Source organism: Astyanax mexicanus, chromosome 6 (genome assembly GCF_023375975.1).
Source record: "Astyanax mexicanus isolate ESR-SI-001 chromosome 6, AstMex3_surface, whole genome shotgun sequence".
NCBI classification, from domain to species: Eukaryota; Metazoa; Chordata; class Actinopteri; order Characiformes; family Acestrorhamphidae; genus Astyanax; species Astyanax mexicanus.
In genome coordinates, this window is record NC_064413.1 from 23,458,184 (window position 1) to 23,468,016 (window position 9,833).

Consider the following 9,833-nt stretch of genomic DNA (forward strand, 5'->3'; position numbering starts at 1 on the left):
AAATGAGCACAATTCTGATAGCTGCTTCTCAGTGTTCAAAGATAAACACAACATGCTCTGCTTGTCCTAAAGCCTTTAAAAGGCTATATGGTATAATAGGATAACATGGTAATGTCCTCCAGGTACAAATTGCATTCTGAGCTGTCTTTTTGCCAAAAATGTAATGAACTAAAGACCAGTCTGTGTGTGTCTCTAAATGTATGTGTGTGTGTCTCTAAATGTATGTGTCTTTCTCCAGGGATCAAACACTTTTTACCAATACATTTAATTTTTTTTACGACTTTTTCATGCCTTCAAGGCAAATTTTCATGACCAGGCCTAAAATGAATCTAATAAGAATGTTGACACAATCTTTAATAATAAAATGAGTGTCAGATCCTGGGAGCTAAATTGTGTAGGGCAGAATACTGACATATTTATCAGCCCAAAATAGATTTTCTCTCTTGATAAACAGAAAGACCAAATTTTCCAAAACTTTCTGGGTATTTTTATTTTTCCAAAATGTATCCAGGCCTGGAAATTGCTATTTTCAAATTCAAAAAGACTTTTCCAGGTTTTTCATGACCACACAAACCCAGTCTCTCTCTCTCTCTCTCTCTCTCTCTCTCTCTCTCTCAATATAGTGCAATAGCAGCCATCAGAACAGCATTCTGAGCTGTATTTTAACCATAATCTACATCAGAGAGATATGTTCTAAAAAAATACACCTAAGAGAATGTATATTGTATATATTGTAAGTTAATCAGTTAACACTACATTTTGAACTATTCTTTTAAGAGAAAAACAATTACACCACATATAACCTTTAAAAGAGCATATTAAATGTTAATTTTGCATTATTCTCCACTCACCACAGTCTGAAGAACTAAACCAAGGAGAAACTCTACAAAGCATATTATGGTAAAACCAGCCAGGTAATGTCAACCAGGAAAAAATACATTTTGTAATGTTATTGTATAACATTCTAAAAATAACAGCAAATAACATACAGATACAGTGTAATTGTTTGTGATTTTCTTTTTTAAAAACACTAATACAAAATATCAGTCATTTTGGGAAAACGATAATGATATAGCAATACAGAAACTATATTGCCCAGGACTATTAGTTTAGTTTATTGCTCAATCAGGCAACATTTATTACATACATTAAATATTGATTTCGAAACCTGTAACAAGGGTTTGTGGTCTTTTGGGTATTCTGAATGCTGTTTTTTGTGGTTTGGATGAACAGTTTTGAAAGTGTAAAAATAACAAGCAAGGCCAAACTCATCAAATTTCTGTGAGCTCATCTAGAGTCATTTCTGAACCAGCTGCATATTTAACCAGTATCACAGGCTATACAAAACATCTACATCAAACTTCTACACTAAAAAAAAGACAAGCTTTCACCGTAGAGTTCAAGTTCAATCCACACTACTAAGTTCTACATGACAGAGGTTTTGTTTAGAAAAATTAAAAAACCTCAGTATGTTGGACTGATTTCGGAAACCCAACACTTCATTCAATAAACAAAAATCAACTCCCGCTTAAAGCTATTAAATTAAGACTACAAAATGTTTGCTCAAAGGGAACCAAAACACACAAGCAAACAAACTGCCCTTGTAATCACCAGAGCGCTCGCTATGCAATAAACTCATGCTCAGCTTGAGCTACTGTACAGAACAGGAAGTGCTTACAGGACAGCAGTAGAGCTGGAAGCAACTGAAAAACTTCCCGGCACCGAAATGAAAATAAACATCCCCAGCCCACATCGTACATCTTTATGGATCTCTGCGTAACACATCAGCCTACGTTTACACAGACAGACTCCATCAGTTCACACTTGGGGAAACTCCAAAGACAAAAAAGCATTAAAGCCATCATGGCAGAATTGGCTACTTAAAAAGAAATGGAGTATTCAGTGATGCTGCCTCAGATATTGCTATAAAACTGAAACAAACAGAAAACCATGAAGTGGAAATTAGCAATGCAAAAAAGACCATCTGTTTATAGAAGTGAAGGTTAAATATTTCCTTCCTCCAAAGATTTATTTTCTCAACTGAACCCCAATAAAACTATGAGCAAATTTATAGCCATTATAAACATTCAGTTCAAAGGGTCTACCAGGCACAGTATTTGTATATGTTTAGGGAACATATAGTCACACTTACATAAATAAAACTAAATTTTCAGCTATGGCCTGAACACTGCCGTTTGTTTTTTACATGATGAAGAAGCCTTCACAGTTAATCAAAATGGCACGCTGTTCAATACATTCACTGCAGCTAAAAGACATTTATTGTCTGTAATATTATTATTCTATACTATATTAACACAGATTCTGGTTTCTTAGTCTCAGTAGAAGGGTGACTCTTGAAGGCATGACTGCAAGGTTGAATAAATCCCAACCCAGAACAATGGACTTGAGCTGAACTAACACCTGTTGTTGAAGACTGATTATATATGTATATGTATAACATGTCAGGTTTTAGTTTGCATGTATGTAGTATGTTTGTTTGTTTTCTTTCTTTTTTTCTACATTGTTTGATGCTCTCCCATAAAATGTTAGTTATCACTACTTTGCTGTTTATAAACATAGCTCAAAAGAAAAGGGATTGTGCCGGTTAAATTTCTCGTTGCTGTTGTTGTAACAATACTTCTTGGCAATACATCGTATACTATTAGAAAGATGAAACTGCCAAATCCTCTTTGCCATTGCCAAACAGCTTTTTCTATCATTGACTCATTTGGAGTTTGACAATCTGCTTGGGGTGTCGTCTACCAGTCTCTGACATGTATAGAAAAGGATGGATAGAAACGTGTGCATATTCATATTCAACAACAGGTGCACTGGATGAATTAATGACCTTAATATCTATCTGTTTTACACATTTAAGATAAAGAACACAAACGATAAACATACACAGCTCTGGAAAAAATTAAGAGACCACTTCAGTTTCTGAATCTGTTTATCTGATTTTACTATTTATAGGCATATGTTTGAGTAAAATTTACATTGTTGTTTTATTCTATAAACTACGGACAACATTTCTCCCAAATTTCAAGTAAAATTATCGGCATTTAGGCATTCATTTGCAGAAATTGAGAAATGGCTGAAAGAAAAAAAAAGATGCAGACCTTTAGAAATCATTTTTTGGTGAAACAACCCTGGTTTTTAATCACAGTTTTCACACATCTTGCCATGTTCTTCTCCACTAGTCTTACACACTGCTTTTGGATAGCTCTGTGCCACTCCTGGTGCAAACATTTAAGCACTTTAGCTTAGTTTGGTGGGTTGTGATCATCCATCTTCCTCTTGATTATATTCCAGAGGTTTTTCTTTAATTTCACCAAATTAAAAACTTATCGTTTTTCAGTGGTCTCTTATTTTTTTTCCAGAGCTGTACAGTCTTAACTAGCTAGCTTAGCTTTACTAGTTTAACGTTACACCAGGTCTAATACATGGCCCACAAAAACAATCCCAAACCAATTAAACACCCATTTAAAACCCAGTTATAAGGCTTGTACACCTATATTTACATGTTTTCTCTTCAGTTATTAGATAAAAGTGCTTAACATGAGGTGTAAACTATGGGTTTTCTTGTCTGTTTGTTTGTTTGTTTATCAGCCTCTAACAGCAGCGGCGCCATGAAACTTTTAACTCGCCAACAAAATAAAACGGCGTTAAATGTCATTCACCAGCGCCAGCGGACCCTCCTCCACCCACCTGGAGCAGAAAAACAGCGCTGTCCTGCTGAAAACACGGCGTTTAGAGGCAGAAAACAGAGCTGGGCTGGAGAAGTGGGGGACAGGCAGTCAGTCAGACATCAGGAAGAGTTGAGACTGAGGCGAACTCGACCGCTGCGGGTGTTTAAAATCAGAAAAGAAAACATTTCCGAGAGCTGAAAATTAAGAGTCTCGCTGAGCCGCGCACTGTTTACGGTCACAGTTAAACAGCTATAGGAGGGAAAACGGGGCAGATTATAGCAGAATATTGTGTTATAATGTCGATAAATAAATAAATGGTGGAGTGTGGCGTGCTGCTGCTGCTTTCAGTTCAGTCTCAGCTACTGGGTCACAGCGTGTGAGGGAGGGAGAGAGGGAGGGAAAGAAGGGGGGCATCCCACTTTATAGTTATATGTTAGCTAACGTGTTTAAACAGGAGGGAAAACAGGGGAGATTAGCAAGGATAGCCATCTCTCTCTCTCTCTCTCTATTTGTTTCTCTCTCTCTATCTCTATCTTTCTCTCTCTCTCTCTCTCTCTCTCTCTCTTTCTGAAACGCGTTTAAAGGCGAGGGGAAAACGCCACGGTTTCGGCTGTATCCTGTCGGTTATAATAAGAGTCTGAACCGCTCGGTATCTATAAAGCGAGGTGCGGTAACTCGGGGTTGTATGAAATGATATGAACGCTTACCCACACGGTGTGCCTGCCCGTCGCTTTACCCCTCAACGCGGTGACAGTAGAAATAGGCTCCGGTGGGCCGCAGAGCGCATGCGCACACACGCAGCCCTCTACTGGAGGCAGCGCTCAGCGTCAGGCTGAACAGGTTACAGCAGCTCACAAACAGGTGGGGGATTTAGAGCTTCATCAGAACACGAAAGCTTACCAGAACTGCTTTATTATTATTAAATGAGGGATTTTCACGCTCATCGACGTCATTTTAATCAACACAGAGACGTCAGATAAATATTTGAAGCCCTGCCTGAATTTTCTCTCTTTTATTTTTACTTCTATAGGTTTTACTTCTATATGAAATTATTATTTGATCCCTTGCTGATTTTGTAAGACTGCCCACTAACAAAGACATGAAAAGTTTATAATTAAAAACAATTAAAGAGAATATCCAAAATAAAATCCAATAAATCACTTTGTATAAATTATATAAATTAACTTGCATTTTGCAGAGAGAAATACCTACAGCTCTGGAAAAAATAAGAGACCACTTCAGTTTCTTAATCATTTTTACTGATTTAACTATTTATAAGTATAAGTATATGTTTGAGTATAATGAACATTGTTGTTGTTCTATTCTATAAACTACAGACAACATTTCTCCCAATTTTTAAATAAAAATATTGTAATTTAGAATTTAGAGCATTTATTTGCAGAAAATGGGAAATGGTTGGAATAGAGCTTTCAGACCTCAAATCATGCAAAGAAACCAAGTTCATATTTATAAAGTTATAAAAGATTTCAGAAATCCATATCTGGTGGAATAACCCTGGTTTTTAATCACAGTTTTCATGCATCTTGGCATGTTCTCCTCCACCAGTGATCATCCATCTTCCTCTTGATTATATTCCAGAGGTTTTTAATTTGGTAAAATCAAAGAAACTCATCAGTTTTCAGGCAAACAACTTGGTTTACTTGGTGGCAAAACCCTTGTTGGCAAGCACAGTAGATTGAAGTTGATGATGAGGAAACGCCCCAAAAACAGTGGGGACGGGGTTCTTTGGGTCATTGTCAGCATTTCTCTTCCAAACACGGCGAGTTGATTTAATGCAAAAGAGCTCAACTTTGGTCTCATCTGACTTCAACACCTTCTCCCAATTACTCTTAGAATCATCCAGAAGTTAATTGGCAAACTTCAGACGGGCCTGCAGATGTGCCTTCTTGAGCATAATGTGATACCAATGGTTTTCTTGGTGACTGTGGTCCCAGCTGCCTTGAGATCATTAACAAGTCCCCCCCCCCCCCCTTTTAGGCTGGTCTCTCACTTTTCTCATGATCGAGGATATCCCACAAGGTAAAATGTTGCATTTAGCCCCATATCGACAGTCATTTTGTATTTCTTCTTACGATTGCACATTTGTCTCCTAACCCAGTGTCTTACTTATGGTTTTGTAGCCCATTCAAGCCTTCTATGCACATACACATCTATGATTTTGTCCCTAAACTGGTCCATAGAAGCCAGAACTCTTAATGGTTGGTAGGGAATAAAATACTTATTTTTCTTTGCAAAAAGCAAATAAATGTATATAATTTATAATTTATGTGATTGTTCTGGATTTTATATTCTATCTCTCACTTTTAAAATTAACTTACCCTTAAAATTATAGACTGTTTATGACTTTGTTAGTGGGGAAACTTACAAAATCAGCAAGGGATCAAATAATTATTTCATTTACTGTGTGTGTTATATTATTTGTGATGTTGTTCACCTTATTTGTTGTCTCTTTGTTCCGAAACTGCAGTTATTTACTGCTTTATCCCAAAAAAGTGAGCTCATAGTGATATATATGTCACAAACCCTTTAAAAGTTTTGTAAAGTTCCTTACAGTACTTTCACTCCTTCACTCATGAAGTCCCTAAGTGACATATACTGAACATCCTAAGAGCATCATAAGACAGTGTGTGAATCTGTGTTCCTTCTTCCCCTTTTATTTACAGAATGTAGGAGTGCTGGGTAGTGCTGGAGATAAACAAGTAAGAAATAAAACTTGAAGAGCTGCAAGACCAACTTTTTTTAATCACCTTGACCTTCAAAAGCTTTGACCAGATCCAAATCCTGGTCTTGAGATGGATTTTTCAGCAAGGTACTTTTCCTGCTGTAAAAGCCCCAGCATAGACCAGCATGGAATTCTATGCTAGTCTGCACTGGTTTATGATATTTGTGATGAGAGTCATTATTTTTAAACATGTCAATCATTTTCTCACACGTTACAAACTGGAGATCCTCTGCCCATCTGTACTTCTCAAAGACTCATAATCTTGGATGGATACTGCTTTTGTATCAAATTATATATAGTCTAATCACATGTTTGTAAAAATCACATCATTATTTATTTATTTGATTAACTGTTTAAAGGAGAACTCCTGTGTAAAATGTATTTTGGTGTAGTAAAACATAATAAAAAGTACTTAGCTTTGATGAATAGCACACCTCCGTTCCCCCACATCGAGCAAGGATGTGTGGAGCTACTTTGAACCTGGATAACGGTGGAAAAAGCGATTTATCGGGGCAAATTATGCCCAGTTTTACCCAGTCTGAAGGGTGTTTGGACAAACTTTTAAGATTTCTGGATCTCAGCTCTAACGGAGCTCACCCAGCTCTAACGGAGGCTCTCAGGTTAACAACTACACTACCCAGAATGCACCACCCGCTGACATCACGCACACACCTGATCACATGGCACCTCACCTGCTTCCTCCAGGAAGTCCCGAATACTGATTACTGGCACTATATAAGAGCACACCACACACACACACGCCGCGTATTGTAGGTTCTCCTCATTACAAAGCGCTTCTATATCTCTATATCTATCTATCTATATCTATATCTATATGTCTCAGCTATTTTCGTGTATGACCTTGCTTTTTGTTTTCTCGGAGCCGATTATTGCCTTTGCCTCTGATATTGGATTTTCTGTGTATTACCTGGACTGTATATCACTACTGCCTCTTGGATTATCTCTGCTGCTGGATATCTCATGTATGAACTCTGGACTGTTTCTTGGTTATGGTATGGTTTTGTCTACGTTGCTCCTGTTTATGGTAATTACCTGTTTTTCTGTATCGACCACCTGTATCTGTACCTCTGTTTATTTTATAATAAACACTGTTTTATCAGTATCTGTACGTGTCTGCATTCTGTACAAACCATGACAGTGGGAGAACAAAGGTGTGCTATTCATCAAAGGTAAGTACTTTTTATCATGTTTTACTTCAGCAAAAGTCCATTTTACCCCAGAGTTCTCCTTTAAATGTCTCCTTTAAATCACAAAATGAAATGTGTTTCAGGTCTGAAATGTAGGAACGGATGTACATTAATTAATTAAATGAAGCTGAATTGACAAAATGTTAAATAATATGGTTTAATACTGTCTGCAGTCAAATATAATTCAAAGACAATGAAAGAAACTCTGTGCATCTGATGTATTTGTATTTTTCTTACTGTCCCAACTTTTTTTGACTTAGGGAGGTAGGGTTTCCCCCTTAATAACTAGCCCTAAATTGCGGGAATACATGAATAGATTTATATTTTATTTTTTGCATGTTTCATGTAGTCTTTTTTTAATTTGTTGAAAATTAGCAAAAATAACCTTTAAGAATACTTTATATATATATGATGTTTCTTGTCCCCAAAGAGTCCTTTGAAAGAATACAGGCATCAACATCTGTTGAGAAATCCTTTTTCCAGCAAAAGGAATGTGCTATCTCTTGTGCTTTGTGGATTGGCTGCTCGGCATGGAATGCATTGTTTACAGTCTTTTCAGTAGGGTTAGAATAGATAACTAAAGGCATGTAGCAATAGACCAAACAAATAGACCAATCAGGTTACACAGATTTTCCTCCTGAAGACAGATCACAGAAGCAGAACAGACCCACTACCACAACTCTATCAGACTACAGGAGACAACATGACAACAACACTACAACAGACCTCTAATTCTAATTCATACACCTTTTTATAATTCACACAGTATCAGAAATTATTAACTTTTAATTAAGTAGAACTAAGTGTGCTGTTTTCTTACTTGTTTCCAGAATGCAGAATGAAAACATGATAAAAAGTACTTACCTTTGAAGAATAACACACCTCCGTTCTCCCACAGCGTTCCATGATCCAGATATTTTAACAGTTTGTCCAAACACCCTTCAGACGGGGCATAATTTGAAAAGTGATAATAACATAGACATATATACATAGAGTCTGCATAGCATAGCAGCCGGAACCAGGAGGCAGGCTATGCAGAATCTATGTATATATGTCTGTCATTATCAGTACAGTAATGGCGGCGCTCAGAGCTGAAGCTAGCGATATGGAATGTAAACAGTGTTTTTATTAAGCTTCTTGTGCACTTTTTAAGTTATTAATGCCTCCTTTTAAATGTCAGAACTCTCCGGATTCTAGCAAGGAGGTGTGGAGCTACTTTGAGACTGAATATCAGTGGAAAAAATGATTTACCGGGGCAAATTATGCCCCGTGTCACCAGGTCTGAAGGGTGTTTGGACAAATATTAAAATATCTGGATCTCGGAACACTGTGTGAGAACAGAGGTGTGCTATTCATCATAGGTAAGTACCTTTTATCATGCTTTACTACACCAAAAGTCTATTTTACACCAGAATTTAAGAGTGAACTTGAGTTAGGTTAAGTAAAAAAAGGGATATATATATATATATATATATATATACACTCCACTGCTTAACCAATTTTTCCTCTGTAGTCTCAGGCTATATGTTGTTTCATCCATATTATGTATCACCCATAGACACTCCAAGATTCATACGTTGGGACAGTGGTATCGAGCCAGTTATACACTTAATTGCTGCTGCAAATAAAACCTGAAGGAAATATTGTCAAACCCCAACAGCAATACCAACGGTTCTTTAGGAACAGAAACACCAAAAACTGACTAAAAGGCATTACAGATATTCTCCCAATTCGTTTTTCAGTTTTACTCAAGACCAGAGTGTATGAACAAAGTTTAAGTCTGTTTCCTCACATTCCCTCCAGCAATTACTAAATGAAGATGAGCCAATCCTCGCAGTAATATGTTGCGTTCTAAAATGTCTAGCAATTAGCTTCTATTTAAAATTTTCTCCAGTTATTAGTACAAGTAGTTAAATGACATTCAGAACAGATATCTTTCTAATTTTCTATTAATATCTCAATTTGTAGTTCAGCTTCATACTTGCCCTTCAAATGCATGGAGTTATGTGGTTTATGGTATATCACATAATTGAATTTTAAAAAAAGAACTCTTCTATTGTGGATGGTCATTTTGTTTTGTCAAGATTATAAGTGCCTAATTTGTAGATACTGTTTTAGGAAGTTTAAATTCTTGTCTAGGTTGAGTAAAGGACTAAAGAGTGTTCGACTGAAAGAAGCTACAGTATGTACATA

At 36.7% G+C, this 9,833-nt stretch overlaps 1 protein-coding gene across 3 annotated transcripts in view; it reads right to left on the minus strand.

Moving 5' to 3' along the window:
- The window catches only part of LOC103026439 (L3MBTL4, histone methyl-lysine binding protein), a 162,655-nt gene extending 158,181 nt beyond the window's left edge, over positions 1-4,474 (minus strand). For 2 of the 3 annotated variants that reach the window (XM_049480331.1, XM_022673370.2), the window contains exon 1: positions 4,397-4,474. The gene's annotated coding sequence lies outside the window, so the exon portion shown is untranslated. Of the gene's footprint in view, positions 1-3,708; positions 3,843-4,396 lie in introns of all 3 variants that reach the window. The other variant, XM_049480330.1, reaches the window with a different exon arrangement.
- Between the last annotated feature and the right edge of the window lie 5,359 nt (positions 4,475-9,833).